The sequence below is a fragment of the Carassius gibelio genome, chromosome B1, assembly GCF_023724105.1.
Source record: "Carassius gibelio isolate Cgi1373 ecotype wild population from Czech Republic chromosome B1, carGib1.2-hapl.c, whole genome shotgun sequence".
NCBI lineage: Eukaryota > Metazoa > Chordata > Actinopteri > Cypriniformes > Cyprinidae > Carassius > Carassius gibelio.
Window position 1 is genome coordinate 6,830,201 of NC_068396.1, and position 21,421 is coordinate 6,851,621.

Sequence of the window (21,421 nt, forward strand, 5' to 3'; positions counted from 1 at the left end):
CTTTCAGTTCATCCTGTTTCTGCTCCTCTTATTTCTTCTCGGATGGAAGGAGACGTATTAGCCTGCAAAGATTTGAATTTGTAACAGAAAAATAATTAAATGAAATGTAATTAACTCTAACCTGTATAAAGGAAGGGTTTCATTTTATCTCTCTCCTTTTCAGAGGGCAAAGATTAGCCACATGTTTTGAGACCGCTGTTGCATACAATTAATTTACAATTAATTCAAATTAAAGTGGAAATTATGTACTACGATAATGGCAAAATCATGACATAATACCTTTAATCTCCTCAGCTATCTTTGCCCTCCACGGCCTCATAATTACTTTAATTAACGCCATAGAATATAATACATACTGTAATGAGGTGCACCTGAACTCTGCCAATGCCAATATCTGACCCGATGAAAGAAGATTCAGCACAATACTCTTATTAAATACTGAATGTTTAATATGTCCTACGTCCACTTCGGCTTCAGCATACATTAGACTTCCACATTAGAGCCTCTTTAAGGACAAGTTCCTGCACTTTTCTACCAAAGATATTTGTCAATAGGATCAAACAGAAAAGCTCCACACTCAAGTCCCAGATCTCAGTTAAAATTTGCTGAAAGCAGCACAGCTAATTTTTAAAAAGTTCCATCCCTCCATTGTATTGAATTGATTTGATTTGTATTATACTAAATAAACATGCATTTGTACTACCAATTAAAACCCATCTGTCAGATATTGTTTTACCTGTGGATGGCTGGCTGAATGGATGGATCATTTATTTATTATTATTATAATTTATTATTATATATATATATATATATTTTTTTTTTTTGTAAATACATACATACTGTACATACATATATACACACATGAATACATGTTTCTTATTTTCCCTTTTTTTCTCACATTGTAAATAAATAAGTCTACAGTAATAAAAATAATAATAATATTTGGCAGACATTATTAAATATTACACTTGGAAAATGAAATAAAATAAAATATGATAGTGTATTGTGATCATTTAAAACTAATTTCCCACATTATAACTGATACCCACGTTCTTCGATAAATGAATGAATAAATAAATAAATAAATGGCATAACAGACTGTAAACCAATTAGAAAATCTTCTAAGTTTGAAAATACAGTATAATGCATGGAACTTATACCAGTTTGAGACACCATAAAAAGTAATGTAACATTTTTCTACAAGGAACATTTGATTGCTACTTTTCTGATTCGAAACAGACCATGCCACTCTAGAGAAAACCCTATTTTAACACACTTTTACATCTGAGATGTGTGAATAGGACAAGTGAGATCAAATACAGTAAAAGAGCACTTGCTAGTGGCTTATGTGTGCACAACAACATGCGATAGTGAACAGAGTTAAGATTCGACCCACAGTACTTTCAACATTACCCACTGCCTGCTTACTCTTGCTGCGCATTCAACCTTTTTTTCTCCATATAAACCTTCATATATGCCAAGACTTATTAACATTAGCATGTGGTAAAGTGAAGACAGGATTTTCTGCCTTTCAAGTAGCACGTCAACCATGTTAAGAGCATTTGCTATGTAAACATGTTATTAATACCAATGCTGCTCGCTTTAATCCCAAACCACAAGCACTCGGATCATTATGCTGCTGAAAGGAAGCGATTATTGAGTGAATTACAGCAGTGCAAACATGAATTAGATGATATGATACAAAATACATCCTTGGGACAATAACAGTTTCAAGTGCATCCTATCTGAGCAGTTAGTCTACTGTATGCATAACATACATGGCTACAGATGGAAACATCACCGTAATATGACACTATGGCACATGATTGAGTAGAAAGCATGCTGAAGGACAGCATGTGTAGAAAGTGTAGATAAACGAGATGAGGTCTACCGCCAGTACGCATTAATCCATTAGGAGTCAGTCTGTAGAGTATGTGCCCCATTGTGCCCTACTGCTGCTTGGCCAATCTGTCTGGCCTTTGCGCTCGGTTTTCAGGTCGTAACCCGCCATGGCGCCGGCTTTATTAGGTCACGGCGTGGCACCAGCCTGGCATCGGCCGCACACGCAGGGTTGTCCTGGCAACCATCTGCCCTTTGTCACCGCAGCACCCGCTGGGCATGCCTTGACACGCCAACCCTCCCAAACTGACAAGGTGACAAATATTCAGACTCCGGAGGACAGAGATCGAGGCATGCGGATAAGAAAAACATGATTAATCTTCTCTGTTTTTGTTTTGGATTATATGCCATGCTTCTGCTGTCTTATTATGAAAATGTTTTCTTTAAACTTTGTATTAACTGTAGTCATCGTTATACTGTTCACAGTGGCTGGATTCCAATACTGCATTAGTGGTGCACTGTAAGGAAATCAACTGCCCAAAATCAACATAAAAATAAATGCTGCTTAATAGGCTCTATTGTTTTGATTAAAAACTAAAAACTTGTAATAAAAATTGTAATACTGTGAAATATTATTACGATTTTAAATAACTTTTTTGTATTATCATTATTATGAAATGTCCTGATGTAAAGGCAAATCAGAATTTTCAGAATCCATTACCCAGCCTTCAGAATATTCTTAATTTCTTAATATTATTATTTTTTTTGAATTCTTTGATGAATAATTAATATATATGTGTATTTATGTAAATTATATATGTATACGTATAAGTATTAACTTCCTTTATATTCACTGTTATGAATCCCTCATAATTTTTCATGATATTGCCTTTTTTTTAATACTTTGTTAAATCACAGCTACCTATTTAGATAAAAAAAAATATTAAATGTATTTGTCACTGTCATGGCAAATATGAATTTTCAGAAGCTATTACTCCAGTCTTCTGTTTTGTAGAAACAGTGACAGCATAAGTCCTACACTACAATATATATATATATATATATATATAATTAAAATCAGTACATTACACTTTCTGGATGCCTGGCATCAAAATATTTTATATAATAAAATATAGCAATTGCTGACAACTGATAGATTGATGTTGTATTATGTAATTATTAAATTTTTTGGTTACTATATATAAAAACAAAAGTAAATACAAGCAACAAATCCATACAAAACTGTATTTGGCATATCTGTCGATTAGAAAACAAACAACCATGGAAACCATTACTGTTGCATCTTCATAAATCTACCATTAAAAAAAGGCATTGACATTAATATTGAACAAGAAAGTATTCAGACAGAATCAACTACAACAACCATGCAAATCATTCAGAACTAAAAACATGTCAAGGAGCACATGCACATCCTGACATTCTGGGAAAGTGTCCACTTATCCGGCCATCAAGGTCATGTGACTAGATGATGAGAAACTATCAAATGATGACGGCTTCAACTAGATTCAACTTGAATAGCTTACATCTTTGTGGTTCAGTGTTTGTAAACAGACTGTCTTTGTTCTTTAATTATGTTTTATAATCAAACAACAAGTCAAAGACTTGTGTAATTAAACAAATTGTAATATTTTCTGTACCCGTAAAATTAACATAAATACATAATTAAAATAAACAAAATAAAATAGATTTATTGTTTGTTATTATTATTGTTGTTGTTGTTGTTGTTGTTGCTGTTGTTGTTGTTAGTTGAAAACACCAATATTAGGCTAATAATACTAAATCATCATGAGTCGAAATACATTCAAAATCAAAGTACAGTAATTACATAAATAATTGTTGATGCACACATTTCTAGAACAATAGAAGTTATCTCTTGTGTATGTGTATTTTTGAAAAACGTGCATGTGCATGTCATTTGACATATCATATAAGAATTTTTTTCTCTACAAAATATGCTAATTTAGATGATCCCAGAGCTCAAACTCCCAGATACGGGCTTGATTTGAGGAATATAATCCACTACCATCAGCTGATCTCTGAACTGCACACAACACTTGACTTATCATCTTACTTAAAACGCAAAACCCAAATCCTAGTTGTCATGACACTGCTCTCTGGACTCAGAGAACGACAGATTGGAAACCTCTATCGTTCCCCCATCCATCTATCACTCTCTCATGCCTCCTCTATCATTTCCTCATCTCTCTCTCGCTTTCCCTGGCTACCGGTGACAGCTTGAAAGGTGCAGACGATCAGAGCATTGGCAGTTCGCTTCCCCACGCTTTGGCACAATGAAACATTACTCTCAGATACATCTTCCGTGTTCAACACTCGGTCCCAGGGCAGCCTTATCGGCTCCGTCCAGAAAACCTCGAGTCAAGCCATGTTATGTTGAGCAGCTCCATGTCCAATGTCTTTTTTAAAATTCAAACACTTCTTTTGTTCAGTGTCTTACTGCGGCCTTTATTACAGATGCCTACATGTAACAAAACATAATGGTGTGAATACGACCTTGCCTTTTGCTCTGCGACCCTGATGGACAAAATTAAAACATTACCATATCAATATATGACATTTCAATATCAATACGGTTTTGAAAGAATAGGGTTTTTAATAACTGAAAGGCCTCGCAACTGTTTTTAAACTCAATAAACCCTACAGCATGTAAGGATGTGATGTGTTTTAATCGATCAATCATACCCTCGTTCACTTGCTCACAACGACAGCTGTGGTATTTAGTCACTCTTTCTTAGTTCTTAAGACATGAAGATGTCAACTTGAGGAATTTTCAATATTTCATGATTGATTAAGAAAAGAGAGTGATCTCAGTTTATGGTAATCCAACAACCAATGGACCACATTTACAGGAGACCGGGGCTAGTTGTCACACAAGTTATTCCTCAGCAGCTATAAAGTCAAACATAGTCAGATATCAGATATGTTTTCTCTAGAAGGAGGTTTTGTATTTTTGTTTCAAATACCCTAAAACTGTTGTAAATTGTGGATCGTTTTCTGCTTGAATCAACATTGAATTATATAATGAAGATTAAGGATTAAACTCATAAACAAAATCATTTTAAAAATGTGTTTTAAACCTTGTAACTTCCTCTTTTGTACTAAAGTTTGAACTTCTTTTTGTTACATTTCACAATTTGTTGTTGTATCAGTGACTTTGTGCTTCATTATTGTTTAGCTGCCGGCTAATATGCCATTTAAATGGCAGATCCCCATTGTGACAACTAACCCCATGTTGTGCAGGGCATGTTGTCACGAAAGGTCAATATATGTAATGAACTCTTTCTCTTCTCCTGTGCATGAAATGTGAAAAACATTTTACCAATGCCTTTTTTTCTAGCCTAGACTTTAAGGTTTGTGCGTAGAAATTGATTTTCAGAAATAAAGTAAAAAGCGTGACAGCTAATCCCAGTGTCCTCATAATAATTTTTTCCTCATTGGATTCTCATAAGTGTGCGAGTTAACACACAATGACACAGAAAGCTTAAATCACCACACAAGTCCACTCACACACAGCCCAAGCGCTGTAAATGTGAATGAAAGTACACAGATGCCAACTCAGAATTATAGACTGAAAAAATACCTGTATGAATTGAACTGCTCTATTGCTTTGTGATCCATCGTAATGTCTAGAACATAATATTATATAAGCCGACTTAGCTCTTTAATACGGCTATGGAAAAACACTTATAGAGGGACAGATTTTGAAGCCAGGTCGAATTGAAAAGATGCAAGATGGGGGTAAAAAAAAAAAGAAAAAAAAAGAAAAAAAAAAGAGCAGTCGCCCACAGGAAGAAATTCATTTCCTGTGGAATACGCTACAAAGAGTATCAGTACGAAAAACCTGGCAAGCCGATAAGAAAGATTCCCTCGTTACATTGATAACCATTTGTTCATTTCCTGACAACAACAAAAAAATTATAAATCTCTGAAAATGAAACGGGGGGCAGTTTTTTCTGCTTCTTTTCTTCTTTCTCTCCTTCACACTGGGTTCATTCCATCCGCAATATGGCAGAGGAATGATAATCGGAGCATCAGTTATCGCTGGGGTATTTGTTCCTTGTGGGAAGAGGCGCGGTGACAGAAGGGGGAGCACGGTTTGACTCCCTCACTTTTGTGTCAGAGCCCTGCACTCTGGACAAGGGTGGATTTGCATTTTAATAGATGCAATTTATAGAGTTCGCCATGGCATTCGGCACAGCACAAGTGGCATCATTAAGTTAGCTAAGCCGGATTACTCCTGATAGGGGGGGTCAGATAACAGCAGAGGCGAGCCAGCTCCAAGAGAGAGGAGTCATGTATGAGACGCCAGCAAGCCTTATTGGATACATCAAAATACCATTCGAGTGAATCAGGCTGATTCCTTAACTAAAGCTTATAGAGAGGTCGGGGCATGTTGTCACACTTTCTACTTCAATTAATATTTCTCAAGGTATCTGTATTAAATTCATGGCTATAAAAAAAAAGATACAGAACATTTCCAACACTGCTCAGGAAAAAAGGATCCCACGTTGACCTTTTGTGACAACCCAGTAGCTGAGCAACTGCCATTAAAAAGGCTTTCAAGCCAAAATAGAACAATTATAAATTACTAAATAATTAATGAAACAGTAAAAAATGCAAAAGGTAACAACATCAAATTATTGTTTTGGCCAAAAAAAATTATAAATTAAATAATATTAATAAATGTAAAAAAAAAAAAAAAGAAAAAAGAAAAGAAATACATGATTCTATTACATTATTTTAATAATACATTTACAACATTTGAAATGCATAACAACTTGCTCTAATAAAAATGTCATCAAATACTTTACTCTGATTGCATGTCACTATAATTTTGTTTAAAGGTATAAAACATTTTAAGCTTGTCAGATACAGAGAGTTTTTAACCAGATAAAAACCTAGATTCAAAACCACTGCCAATGAAAACGCATTTGTGTAAGTGAACTTCTGACTCAACGACAGTTACTAGTACACATGACCTTTGTGACAGCTCTGCTGTGTGACAACTAACCCTGATTTCTCTCATTTTTTCTCTTCAGGATTTTATTTGTATTGTGTCCACATGCTGATTATCTTTTCTCATGTACTGTTGAGGCATAAAGTGTTTGCAAGTCTTGCAAAGAGAAAAGAGAGAGGTTAACAGAGGAGACAGCTGCCTGGTCTTGAATTTACCACTGCATTGTGGGTAAAGAGGTGCAGCCTGTCAGTCGAAAAGCAACGGGCTGTGGAGGACACACCTCAACGGCCGCGTAAATAAGAGATTATGCATCGGGCAATAAAACTGCAAAGTGCGTCTGGTTCTGTTTGTGCGCCTGTGTTTGTGTGTCAGGGTGAGTGTGTGTATATGTGTATTTGTGCAACTGTGCGTGCACGATATTATTAGAAATGCAATATTCATGGCTGAGTTTGCACTTTCATAGTGGAGCCTCATAATAGTTCAGGATATAACTATGAAATGGCATGTGAGAATTTTGGATGCTTTATTGAACAGCTCATTTTGTTAGTAGTGAGGCTAAGTGTAGTTTGACCTACAGCCTTTTCTACAGCAAAACCAACAAAAGTAATAAATAAATTAGATATTCAGGAATTTATTCAGGAAGCTGTTTTTGAATCATCCAACTAAATTCCACTATATTTAGATACAGTTTTACAATACAAAATCATTTAAGCAACATGCAGCACTGGTATAATACCTAATTTCAGAGAATATATGTATTGGTAGAAAAAAAAAAAAAAACAGGTTCAATTACTAAAAAGTTAATGCACAAAACAAAGAGATTAAAATCAATAATGTTTTTCAATATCCAACTAACCTTGTACCTGGACATAATAAATCGGAGTGTGCGTTTAACCCTATATTTAGGTATATTAAAATCTTTCCCCATTATGTTGATATGCGGGCCGGACCCCGACTTTCACTTAATTGTGTAAGCCATTTTCTGTTAGACTGCACAAATCCATTATATCTGTGACATTCGCTGCAATAATGTGATTGAATTAATGCACCAAAACAGATTCTTCGGCCTGCAGAAAGAGACAATGACAGATGCCCTTATTGTGAGCACACTACCTCTCTTCCCCGTTATCAATACTATTAGCGCTAGTGTTAATAAGGGTGAAGTATTAAAAGCCCTTGTGTGTGTCAGTCAGTGAGGAGATGTGGAGAGGGCCTCATAGCTGCTGATAAACCCTGACACCTCACAGCAGGGTTAAAGCCACAGACAAAACATGTACAGAGAGACAGGCCAGAGGAGGCCCTTATCAATGTGTTAGAAGGGCCCACATGCCCCTTACTTTTGCTTACAAATAGAGGGTTGCATTATTTTTCTGTTTTACATTATTTTTGAACTGGCCTGTTTATGCAAACTATATTTTAAGTGAAATTTGCAGTTTACAACTACTTGCATCCAATATTTTAAACAAACTATGCAATTAAACAACTAAACAGGCCATCGCCCATTATTTTTGGCTTTTAAAATCGAAATTAGAATAGAATATGTTATGATTTTTGTTTGAGTGTATTAGGGAAGTCAAACTAAACCGAACAGAGCCTATAACTAAACTAGGTTCATATGCAAAAACTGCACATACAATATATGGTATTATTGGGATAAAAAAAGTGAGAACAAATATGTCACCTCTATATGCAACACGGATATGTATACTGATTTAAATAATCAAATTTTCTCCATGCACTGACTGAACAAAAATAATGTAGGCCTGAGAAATCTGTGACTATAATTTCCATTTTCATTGCCATATCCATCAGTAGGTATTTTTGTTTTCAGTTTTGCTATAAATAGTATTAGCATTCATCTTAACCTGCTAACAAAACCCCCACACACAGTTACCAATAGTATATATATATATATATATATATATATATATATATATATATATATATATATATATATATACAATTCTAATTGTAATATTTTACAATTTTATGAACTTGATAATATGTCAAAATAGTTACTGCTCAATGACCTGCTGCATTCAGAACAACTACTTTTTGTAAGAGTTTCTGGTCTTGTAAACTTTAGGATGCCAAAATTTTCTTCCATTATAAGCCTTTTTTTTTTTTTTGCCAGCAGACTTACTTTAAGAAATTTTTATGCACGAGATATGTTGGCCTGTCACAGAGGCAAGGGAATTCATTTACAATTTTGCTGAATGAATATCAAACAACATGTTTATTTCTAATAGTCAATACTGACTAATAACATTTGTCATTACGCCTATATGAATATTTAATGAAATTAAAATAAACACACTGACTGCTGAATGAGTGTGTGTGTGTGTGTGTGTGTGTGTGTGTGTGTGTGTGTGTGTGTGTGTGTGTGTGTGTGTGATATACCCGCCCCTCTCACAGGACCCTTATCTCCAGGCTAGTGATCACAGAGTTTATCTTTTTAATTATGTGGCAGGTCTCTTCTAAAGACAGACGGGATGTGTGTGTATGTGTGTGTGCGCTTGAGCATGTTTCCGTTCTCAGCAGTAGTGTCCCGGTCGCTTCTCATTCAACATCAAAATCAGCCTATTCCTTTTGCACCCCCTTCACCTTTCTATCAGGACCTCAGTGTTAGGGGATTCGAGGGTCCCTGTTCGGCCTGCACTGAGAGACAGAAAAGCAGATAAGCTGATATTTTTTTCTTCCGTCAAGCAAGGTTTACATAATTATTATCTTTATAAAATGCTGAATTCACCCAAAGATATAATAATTCCACATTGTGTGTTTAACATCAAAATCCTTTAAAAGTTGTATAAACACACACTGCCAGTCAAACATTTCAAATAATTATGTTTTGAAAATAATCATTTTATTAATAAAGAATTCATCAAATTTATAAAAAGTAAAAAAATATATATAATAATAAAATAAATAAAACATTTTAAAGACATGTATAAGGTCATTCCAAATATACTATACAACAATTTTAAGGAGAAAAAAAACCTTTTTCAACACTGATAATAAGAAGAAACATTATTAATTGAGCACCAATAATAATTTCTTATATATCGAGCACCAAATAAGCATATTAAAATGATTTCTAAAGGATTGTGTGACTCTGAGAGTGTAGTTATGGTTGCTGAAAATTCAGCTTTGCATCACAGGAATAAATTACATTTTAAAGCACCTACATTAAAACAGGAAACAGTTATTTTATTATAATGTTTTTTCACAGTTTTACTGTTTTGATCACATAAATGCAGCCTTGGCTAGCATAAGAGACCTTCCTTTAAAAAAACATTTATTACAATTATTACGATAAATAAACAAATGAATAAGTATGCCTTGTAACACAAATCTGCTCATTAGTTGTCAAATTTGTATTGTCTTCACACTCTGTTCTGAATTAGGCTGAGGAAACAACATGAGTGTGTTTCTGTGTGTAACGCAGGACCGTTTGCTGCGAGAAGCTAAAAGGAGCATTATTATCAATCATCCTGATATAATGCGTCAAGACTACCTTTAAAATCTTTGCCGTTTGAGGAGGGGTGCTCAGCCATGGTTTCTGCCCTGACATCCGCTCAATATATTGTCTAAGGTCAGTCTGTACAGACTGCATCGTGGAATGCTAAGATTTCGAAGCCTCTCTCGATTTAGCATTCGGCCAGGAGTTTTAACCTCTAAGAGTAATGTCAGTTGTGTGCTACACTTAAGTCACGGGGACCCAGACGCTACTCAGACACATGGTACCTCTGTAATCTCCAACATCTTTCACAAACACAGAGGATGCATGCACAAGTCAAGACAGGCATTACTACACAAATATAGAGCGTTATGTTAGCCTGGTTATTAATGTACTTGTTTGCTACATGGTCAAAATGTGTCAGTGTTACAATATTTATACTTATCTACAGTACATTCCTTTTACATAGTTCCCCATCTCTGGACAAAGAGATAAATAATAATCACAGGTAATATAAATGGCAACTGATTATTTTATTTTGAATACATACAATTTTGAATACAAGTATTTATGTGAGAATTTTACATTGAAAATCTTTTTTAATCCATATATTATCATTCATTATTCATATTAATATCTTGATCATATAACAATTTAATATTTAATTTTATTGATTTAACTTAAAATATTCCTTTACAAAAATCAAGATGTAAAGTTATTTTTCCCCCAATAGCTATGTTTTATTGAAGAACAGTTGTTAATGATATATATATATAAACAATATAATTGCAAAAAAATACAGAAAGATGAACAATGTCCATTAACAATGTGTGTACAATTACATTATAAACTACTGAACAAAGCAGCAAAATCACCCTGAATTGATACTAGCCCTCACGTTAAATAAAATACACATGCAAAATTCATATAATTAAACTGAGCTGAACAATTCAACACATTCAAAGGTACCATTTCAACCACTGTGTCTAGTAGGCAGGAGCGACTCATCTGAATAAATCCATTTTGTGTCCTCTCTAGGAGCTGTCAGCTGACCCTGTGTTGCAGGTTAAGGGTTAAACGGCTGTAAATGGTGACGACTAAAGCTGTAGGCGGCGGCTCACGGGAGATAACCTCCTCTTGATGCCTCCTACCCTCGTATTAACCCTAACATGAGGGGCGCCACCCACCCACATCACACGAAACCAGCCCCACTGCCGATTTAAAGGAAACACTCCATCACTTCATCTGAATAATCAAGCTTCCTGCAAACAGACATTCAAACCACAAATCTGAAATCTGTTAAATATGCAATCAAATTAACCCTGGAACCATGATCACTGCAGTAAGATCAATCGACATCTGATAAATTATTGCAAATAAAATTTACATTTTCTGATCTTAATGTGTTATTCTGTCTATGTGTATTATAAAACAATAAGACAGCTCAATGGCACTTTTAAAATAGAGATTCTTTAATGGCATCTACGTTTCCATTAAGAACATTAAACATTCATGGAATCTTTCCAATGCTGATCAAAGATTATTATGATTTTTCAAAAATTCAAAATGCTTCTTTTAAAAGCTGTCTTTAAAAATAGTTCTTTGGGGAATCCATTTTTTTTAAGGCATCAATGTGAAAACCCCTTTTTTGGAATATATTTTTTAGACAGTTTAGTCAATATCATATGCGTGTTTAATTGAACTACAACTCAGAAAACACGAGCATCTTAAAGCAGCTAGACCAGCATCAGTCATTTAAATACATTACAATCCACTCTCATGAATATATTCTCTCACCAACAGTCCACTGTGAATACAATCTTTTTTTTCTTTTTCTAATCATTAAGGACATAACCACATATTCAGGATACAGGGGGACTAAACATATCATCCAACAACTCATCTAAATACACAGGGGTGAATGTCTGTGGTGGTTATGGACCCTGGACTCTTATTGCACATTGCCCCTAGTGTTCAAGATCTTAATGGCCACATAGGAATTTGTTCTCTGCAAAAAAAACGAAAAAAATAAATAAAAATACTGATAAAAAGACATGGACATGGAGTAATATACAAAATTACAAAATAACATAATGGTTAACACACAATGCTAAAATAATGCACTAAACTTTAATTTAACAACATCAGATGCAATACAAAACCCCAATGTACATTACTGATAACAAAAACTATTAAGAAACAATTATTTAAATGAGAAACCATCAAATGTAAGCAGTCACAAGGAATTCTTAGAATGGCAGTTTACTTTTTTCACTACAAATTATATGATGACTTTAAAAAAGACACATTTAGCAGTATTTTACTGTTAAATTAAATGGAAATTATATGAAAAGTGTATAGTAAGAAACCTTGCTATTAACAGGTTTTTGTCATTTTAAGAGTTTTTGCAATTAAAATTACAACCATTTTTTAGTGTAAACTTTTCATAAAAATGTAAAGCTAGGGGATTATAATAAACAATCTCTAGCCTTATAAAGCAACATTTTTTTTTCTCTGAAAACTTATGATATATACTTTTTCCGCTGTCATATCCTACATGTTTTCATATTCCGGGTGAATCTGGCCACCCAACTCTAGTAGTGACGAATTTCTGAAATAATCACAGTGTCACTTCTGATTCTGAAGTCTAATTTCCAGGACGAAACGTAAAATGAAAGCATAAATAGCAGCACTGCAGCACATATTACAAAAATAAAGATGAAAGTTTAAAAAGCCACTGGCCATAATTATGATAATTATCTTTACAATGAAAATAAATATAGAGAATTCTAGATCAGAATGTCTGGACAGCTGTTATATTTCTGGATAATAACACTTACAGTGATACTTCTGAAAGTGAACTGTACCAAAAGGTTACATTTGGTCCATGGTGTGAAGACTTTAATGATCGTTGAGGAGGTCTGGTACTGGAGTGGTTCACATTATCTATCCAGAACCTGGGTTTTTGATCTACCTCCCTCACTAGACCTCCATGACTGCAGCATCATAGAGGTTATATGGATGTCAACACTGCAAATCATGCTATAATGACTATCCCACATGCTTCGCTTGCACTAAACACTGAATCCATCCATTGTCTTTTAACTGTCCGTTTCCATCTCCCTAACCCCATTAGGATGGATGTGGTCCACATATGATAGAGTTTGGTCACAGCTGTCCTGCTCTGCAATAGTAACCAAAAATATACAACAAAATACACGGAATCCCACCATGAGTGTGGAGAAAAGATTAGGGGATTTGCTGAAAATAAAATATACCATTTGTCCACGAGTGCAATCTTGACAGCAGCCCTAAATAATTGTACGTCTAAGCAAATAATCATAAAATATATTTTTTTGACTCTGAAGTAACACAAGGACTTTGCAGAGAAGCTTTATTCAAGAATGGTATTTTGCAATTGATGTGGACTTGAAACTCTATTTATTTATTTATTTAGTCAATTATGGAACACTTGAATTATGTGCAGTTGTTTAATATACTAAAATGTTTATTTTTTTAAACCACAAATGTTTCATAAAATGCATCATACATTGAAATATTTTGTGTGCATGTAGTTTTTCCAGAGTGTGTTCTTGTATTTATGCAGCATCTGTTTGTGTGATATCCCAGTGATTCTGAAGGCTGTGGGCCTCCCGGTGCACCCATGCTACAGTGATCAGCTTTCTCAAGTGTGACTGCAAGCATTGTTCTGCCAAACAAAGTCCTCACACTGATGTGTAGAACCCGCTTAGCAGACAGAACTTTTTTTAAACTTTATGCTATTAAGCTGCAAAACACAGATATCAAGATTTACGTTAAGTAACACACATACAAGAACACAGCAAGTGAAATTTTACTTTGGAATCTAAAGCTACAAGTAATGACAAAATAAATGAAAAAATATTTAAGTAAGAAATTTAAATAAATATTTCACTTTTAATGTACATATTCTCTAGGCAGAGTTGGGATATTATCTGTGTCTTAAATTTAAAATAACATTTTCTAATTTTATATATTCTATTTAAGAACTAATTTAGCATATTTCCCCCTTCACAGATTTTTTTCTTCTTCTTCATGATGCATAATCACTAGCTAAATTGTAATATGTAATGAGATTGCCAAAGAACTGGAGCTGAAAACCCCTGTTGGGGGAGATCCTGACATGACTCTTGTATTGTTCTGTAAGACAACATGACTCATGATCAGATCGTTGACTGACAGGTCCATGGCATTAGTAAGATCCACAATAGAAACAGGACAGCAATAGGAAGTCCATCTTCCCTCCGTTACCAATGCCGCTTGTTAATGAGGTATTCTGAAAGTGATTTTTAAATGCCAAATAGTGATCTCACTTTGTAGAAGATTTGTTTTTAATGTCTGAAACTAAATGCCCAACAGTTATTTAACAATATATTTGGGTTAATATAACAAGAAAAGTAGTTTAAATCTTGTGAAAGCGTTTATTCTCATTAAACGCTAATGATTATTAAAATTAACCTATTTTATGTATGTATAAATAAGTGGACATTTCTGTAGAAAATTGAATAAAAGAATTAGGTACTTTTAATAAATACCGAGCCAACATTCCTAGGGTTGTTTGTCACGCAATAGTTAGTATTTTGAAGAAGAAAAAAAAATCCACAATCGCTTCATATTACAGCCTAAGTAAAAAAATGCGGTTCTCAAACTCAGCATTCATGCACAATAACACCGGGCCATTAAAAAAATAATAATGATAAAATAAATAAATAAAATGTATAAAATCCAAATAGGGTAAAGCGTAAGTTAAAATACAGCAAGGACTTGCAAAATTCACCGAAGAGGGCGGTGTATGCCTGAGGCAAGACCACACAAAAATAACTCTTCTGTTGATAAGTCTCTCTGAATTATAATTAGACTTTAACGTGGCTGAGATAGTGTAAACAGAGGTTTGTTAAAACCCATATTTGGCATCTTAAAAAAAAGCCTTTTGCTGACAAATTCTTCAATTCCAGACGTCTATATTATTTGTAAAATAATAATAATAATAATAAATTAACACTTGCACTTTTATTAACTTTTGTTATAGCCTACACAAAATAATGAAATATGTATTTTTCATAATAAAATTGTATATATTTTAAAATATATTATGTAGCCTAAGAGCACTTGAGAAAATATGACAGCCTGCCTGAATAAATACATTTGGCACGTTTCAAGAGATATTAATGCAAATATGGAACAAATAGGCCTACTTACAACAAAACTTGTAACATCATTTTATATAGTATAGAAACAAACAATAAATAATAAATTAAACTTTAAAAACAATATCCATATAGACTGATAACTGCTAAGTGTTAGGCTAATTAATTTATATTCATACAGTAACACATCAGTAAATTCACACTTAATTTAAGCGTATTTTAAACGGAATTTGAACTTGGAACACTTTGCTAATAAAACTGTATTTAAAATGCAGGCTATATTTTTATCTTTCCGTTTTGGTGTTGTAAATGCAACAGTTCTTGGCGTTCTGCTTCTAATGTACTATCATTTAATAATAATAGCAAATTTTAATGTCAAAAACATGTATGTATGCATTCATTTCATTTGTTAGTGTTAATTAATTTAAACTACATTTCACAAAGAGTATTTTACGTCAACTATAGGATATAAGACGGACCTAAGGCGATTAAACAACTACAATGCATATTTTCTTTCTCAGATACACTCGGTGTACTCTATATTGCTGTACGATTGCATGCACAATGCAGCACGAGGCTACATGCGTGTCACCTTAGTCTTCGTGAAGCCCTACGGGTGAATCTGCACAAGTGCAAGAAAAATGACGATCAGCACAGCCTTCCGTAAATAAGTGACTTTGCGCCACCTCCCGGGGATTTAGAGAAAATTCAGTAGGAATCATGCAGAAATCATTTAGAACCTGTTCCTGTCAGTAGTGACAACAGCTCTAGAAAGCTTCCTTGCTTTATAAAGATTAATAAATAATCAGATTTTAGAGGCACCATTTGGGGTTCCAGATTTCCACATGGGAGAAAGCTTTGGAGAACTTGGGCACCCTCAAATAGGCTTTCATTTGTGGAGATTTTCAGTACATTTTAACGAACTAAACGCAAAATGCATGGTGTAATGCATGGTGTTTTATAAAGGTTGCCTGCAATCTAAATTAACCCCAAAAGGTGGCTTATCTACCTTTTCATTTTGCCGTAAAGTCCTGAGACCCTTGGAACACCACAGCACGTTCCTGGCCGATAATACGCACGTGCGTTCAACATAAAATAAATAGCCCTATAGCCTACAATGTAGTACAATTAATTTACTTTTGTAGAGTTTGCTAACGGACTTTTTTTCTTTCTTTTTTTTTTTCCAAAAAAATAAAAAAATAAAATAAACGACATGTCGCACACTACCGAGAAGGCCTTTCTCTTGCTGACCTAACTAACGCCATCACATCTCACGGATAAAGACTGTAATTAGCGCGCTTTGACGGCGCGAGCTTGCAAATGTGGCATGTTCATTAGCACGCCACTACCGCAGCCACTTTGCATTTATCTCTTCGAGTAGGTCTTTCTCACCTCGTAGGCTCTTCGTGTACGGTTAGGATGAGAGAGAGAGAGGGGCTACAGACGATTCCAGTTACCTTGACACCCTAATAGACTGCCTTTCCTCCACCAGTGCAATCGCACAAATCAGTGGAGCAAAAATCATTAGGTAAGCAACATAATCACAATCAGATCTCCCGCTTCCATCTGTGTACCTTTGCCCTCTCTCAAGGATACCCTATGTTTTTATACAGCACTTTTGAGCCTTTGCCTCACTCTTCTCGGAATCTTGTCACAGTCCTCGTATATTACATCCTCCAGTTAAAAGAGATGCTGACTTCACCGCTGTTTAATCTGCGCGAGGTAAATGACCCCTCGGATGAGCTCGGGTCGCTATCAGCGACTATAGAAGTATGTTATCACCGTTATTAGAGCACGTTAAACAGTGGCTGAGAGTGTAGAGACACCGGGCGAAATTGGAAGCTTATTGTGATTGATGGGTTCCTATTAGGCGCTCGCTGTTATCGCGGCGGATGGAGGGGAACGGGGCACTGAGTTGTAACACAACAGATTACCTGAGCCTGTAGTCTCCCGAAGGATGTTTAAATAAAACATAGTCGCTCCTTTTCTCTCTCCCTTTTCTCCCCACACCTTCATTTTCACTCCCGGGCCACTCCACCTACCCAACGTCATGTGCAATTTGCCCGAGCCTCTCCACTCAATAAACTGACACCGCGCTCATATTTCCTTTTATTTCCCCGACGATAAAGGAGTGCCGCTCAGAGACTAGTACGGGCTGGGAATCCTATTTTGGTCCGCGCGTTTCCACAGACCTTTTTTTTCCCTTCTTCCCTTTCTTCCCTTTTTTGGCGCACTGTGCCAACATGATTGATTGTGACTCGAAAACCGGGTGTCCAGCTCTGCCCAACAAATGACTTTGGCCCCTACCAGTAGACCTTGACCAGACAGAAATCAATATTTCACCATTAAAATCTATCAAAGAAGAGTTAAGGCTGCAGCTGTCCAAGGCGCCCTTTTGAACATTAAATCCGACACTTGTAGTACACGGGTAATCAATATATAGTGGTTCACAGATCATTTGTGGTCACCTTTTTGGTCGTGATGGATACTTGGAGGAGTCGTGATTCATTTTGTCACCCCATTAAAGGGAACTGTGTCAAGTCGTTCCTTCATTTCGTCTGGAAGAGATTCCTATTCCTCAAAGTATAGAGGGAAAGTGCATGGAAGAAACAGAGGGTGGGGGGTTGTGCTGGTAAAGGAAGAGCACCGGCCTCCAGGTTCCCATTTCAATGAGAATCTATAAAGATTTTGTGTCTGGTGCAGTGTGAAAATCCCTTTGAGATAGAACAAACATTCTTGAAGACCGAACCACACGGCACATAGCCTACATACAGAATAGATGGCAGAGCATTTGTCAGCCATTACAGAATAAGTTTAAACAGGTCAAATATAGTATTTCAGATATAAATGCTGCAACTGTGGATCAAGTGCATATACTTTCCTTAGCCAATTTACAAGACACATCAGTTATCAATATGTTTATATATTCTTGGTTGTTGCTTTTTGTGTGTTTCTTGATCCAATGGAAGCACATATTTATATAAAGCTCATTAACATCTTGCATCATAGAATCACTTGTACTCAGAGACTGAATCCTGCCTTAACTGTACTGCTTCTCTAAAAACCCATCCAGTGGCTGAAGTGATCGTCCCAGTTTTCTCAACCCATATGCTGTCGTATACCTGCTGTGGTGAAGATTATTAGTTACAAGCAACTGTCATTAAAAATGGATTTATTCACCCTCTGCAGGGAGCAGTTCTGCCCTCCTGATCACAAGAGTGTGCCCTAACAGTATGCTGGGCTTTCTCACAACAAACCAAAATACACTCATTAAACACAAATGTCAAAATTTATGTTGCATTTGCATCCTACCTACTCAGCGTTTTGTGGGTTCACTGCCTTTTCTAGATATTAATTAATTGTAATTTTATCATTAAACTGTCTTAAGATGACCTATACTGGGATAATCGTCACTTTCAGTGAGTAATCCTTAGAGCTGGATTTTTTTTAAATGTTTCTGTACAAACACATCAAACCATTGTTTTGGTCAACATATATCACAGTTTAATTAAAACTATAATATCTCATGTGACAACTTGCCTATATATAAATATATATATATATATATATATATATATCCCAACATAATTGATTTCTATACAAACACTGATCCAGTGCACTAATAAAAATCCCTCAATACAGTATTATTATTATTAGTATTATTGTTTTCAACTCCCTGAAATAAATGAATTCATGCTACAAGACACTACGGTTCAAAATGCTTGTTGTGAGATTCATTGCTGCCAAGATAAGGAGATCTTGAAGAGACAGTGAATATTTAGGCAGGAAGAGGCAATACGGGGATGGTACTCCTGTCACATAAGAGGAGGAGCAGAAGAAGAGGCTGAAACGATAAGTGATTATGGTCAGACACTCCATTCATCATCTGCTGCTGTGTGCAGTTTCCAGGGTCATCACTGTTATCAGCACTATATAGACCGAATGTCAGTGCCCCTGAATAAATCTCCCTCTCAGCATCCACCTCAGACTGATCCACCATTATAAGACCTTGGTCCTGCTTGATCACATCTACCTCTCAGATGGGCTGCTGTATGGAAACTAAGCCTAAACCTTACCTTAACACACATATGAATAATAAAAATCAAGCCTATATGCAACTGCCTTTAAGTCATCAGAAACTAATTTAGTGGAAATTGCATTCATTTTGGCCATAATGTTGCCATAAAGAATAAAATGTCTGAGTGTTGATGCAACACATTTTAGGTGTGTTTAAGATCATAGTGCGAACTACGGGGGAGCTAGGGGGAGCTCGGCTCCCCTTAATAAGACATGGGCTCCCCTGAAAACGAGAAATCTGAAATTTTGGGGGGTCTCAAAAAATACTGACAATGTGAATATTTTTAAGTGCAATTTCAGTTTTGTAATGTGATTATGATGGCAAAAATATTATTCATTCATGCATGACGGCGATTAAAACCTAATTAACTTCAATAAAGATTACAGAAGGTGTGGGGGCGCTGCGCTGCAAATTCCACATGTTAGTATGTCATAGATTCGTAGAAAAAATAAACGTTGGGGGCCATTTATCGTGCGCAAAGTCCTTCCATTATGCAGTTATAGCATCATAGCTAGGGCAAAAAGAAAACAAGGTAGTTCAATTAATTTTGGTTTTATTAAGAAATTGTGTAGTGATGACGCACGACTGATTCACCTGCTGCAAGCACTGGTAAACCTCAAGCCAAGCCCACTGTGAAAACGCATGAAGCTGAAGAAAAGTAATCTCTGGGATCCTAACCCCTCTTGCTTTCTTGCTTCGAGTCCTCTCTCGCGTTAAACTGGAACAGCCAGCAGTGGAGAGAATGGAAGAGCCAATATACATGGCTGTGTGTTAAGGATGGAAGCTTGGGGTGCATCACTTTGTAACGCGTTGTGTCAGGAGGGGGAAAAAATATGGGTAGCTCACAAAGTTATTAGGCCAGACAAAACTCACCGTCCCATGTTCCACCGTCCACAGCGTAACCAAAACAAAACAAACAAGATTAAAACAAAATGATTTCCAAACAGAGATTACCCGCATACATGGGGGATTCGAGTTGCGCGTGTATACATTATCATACAGAGTGCATGCCGTTTTGCAGGGAGCGCGCAGCTCTTAAAGGGGCCACATTTTTTCCCACTCGTTACAACTTGTAAGGACGCAAAAAACCTTCTTCTGTCTGAAAAGGTACCTGGCACGCACTTGTCTGAGGAGTGGATTAATGATTAATGCTCAGAATCAGTCGCGAAAAATTATATATAAATACAGGGACAGCATTGCACACAAGATGGCCATTGAAGTGGCATTGACTAAGCAAAAGGCGATTCTGCCAAATAAAGTAATTGAGGTGAATTCTAAATTAATGGAGGAGACCGCAACATCATTCAAGGCTGTCTTCCTGACCTATCAATTTGTGTCGATAAAGTATAATAGTGCATATTGTAGCTGTTATGTATCTTTGTAAGTCATTATAAGTCCTTTTTTGAAGCACTCGTGTCGATAATGTATAATAGTGCATACACTTGTAGCTGTTGTAAGTCCTTATTTGAGGCATGCGCCTGTGCACGACCTCTAACAACCCCTAAAAAAAAAAAAAAGTGGGCTCCCCCTAAGGACACGGTATAGTTCGAACACTGTTTAAGATTACTGGGTTTGCTGTCTGCAGATCATGCGATAAACTAATGAGTTAACGTCAACTATGTCCTGGCTTAGTTGTTCCTTGCAGTGCTTTCTGCTCATTTCACATGATGGACGATACAGTTTGCAAGCCCATACATTGCTATAAAGCAGCTTAGTGTCCTGTCACTCTGTATCAGCACTGGTGTGATGATAGAGGTGGTATCATGATGTATTTCTTAACCTCACATATTGCCTTCAGAGAAAAAAAGAACACAACCACAGTAAGAAAAACGTGCACTGATGTGACTGGTATTAATATATCAGGG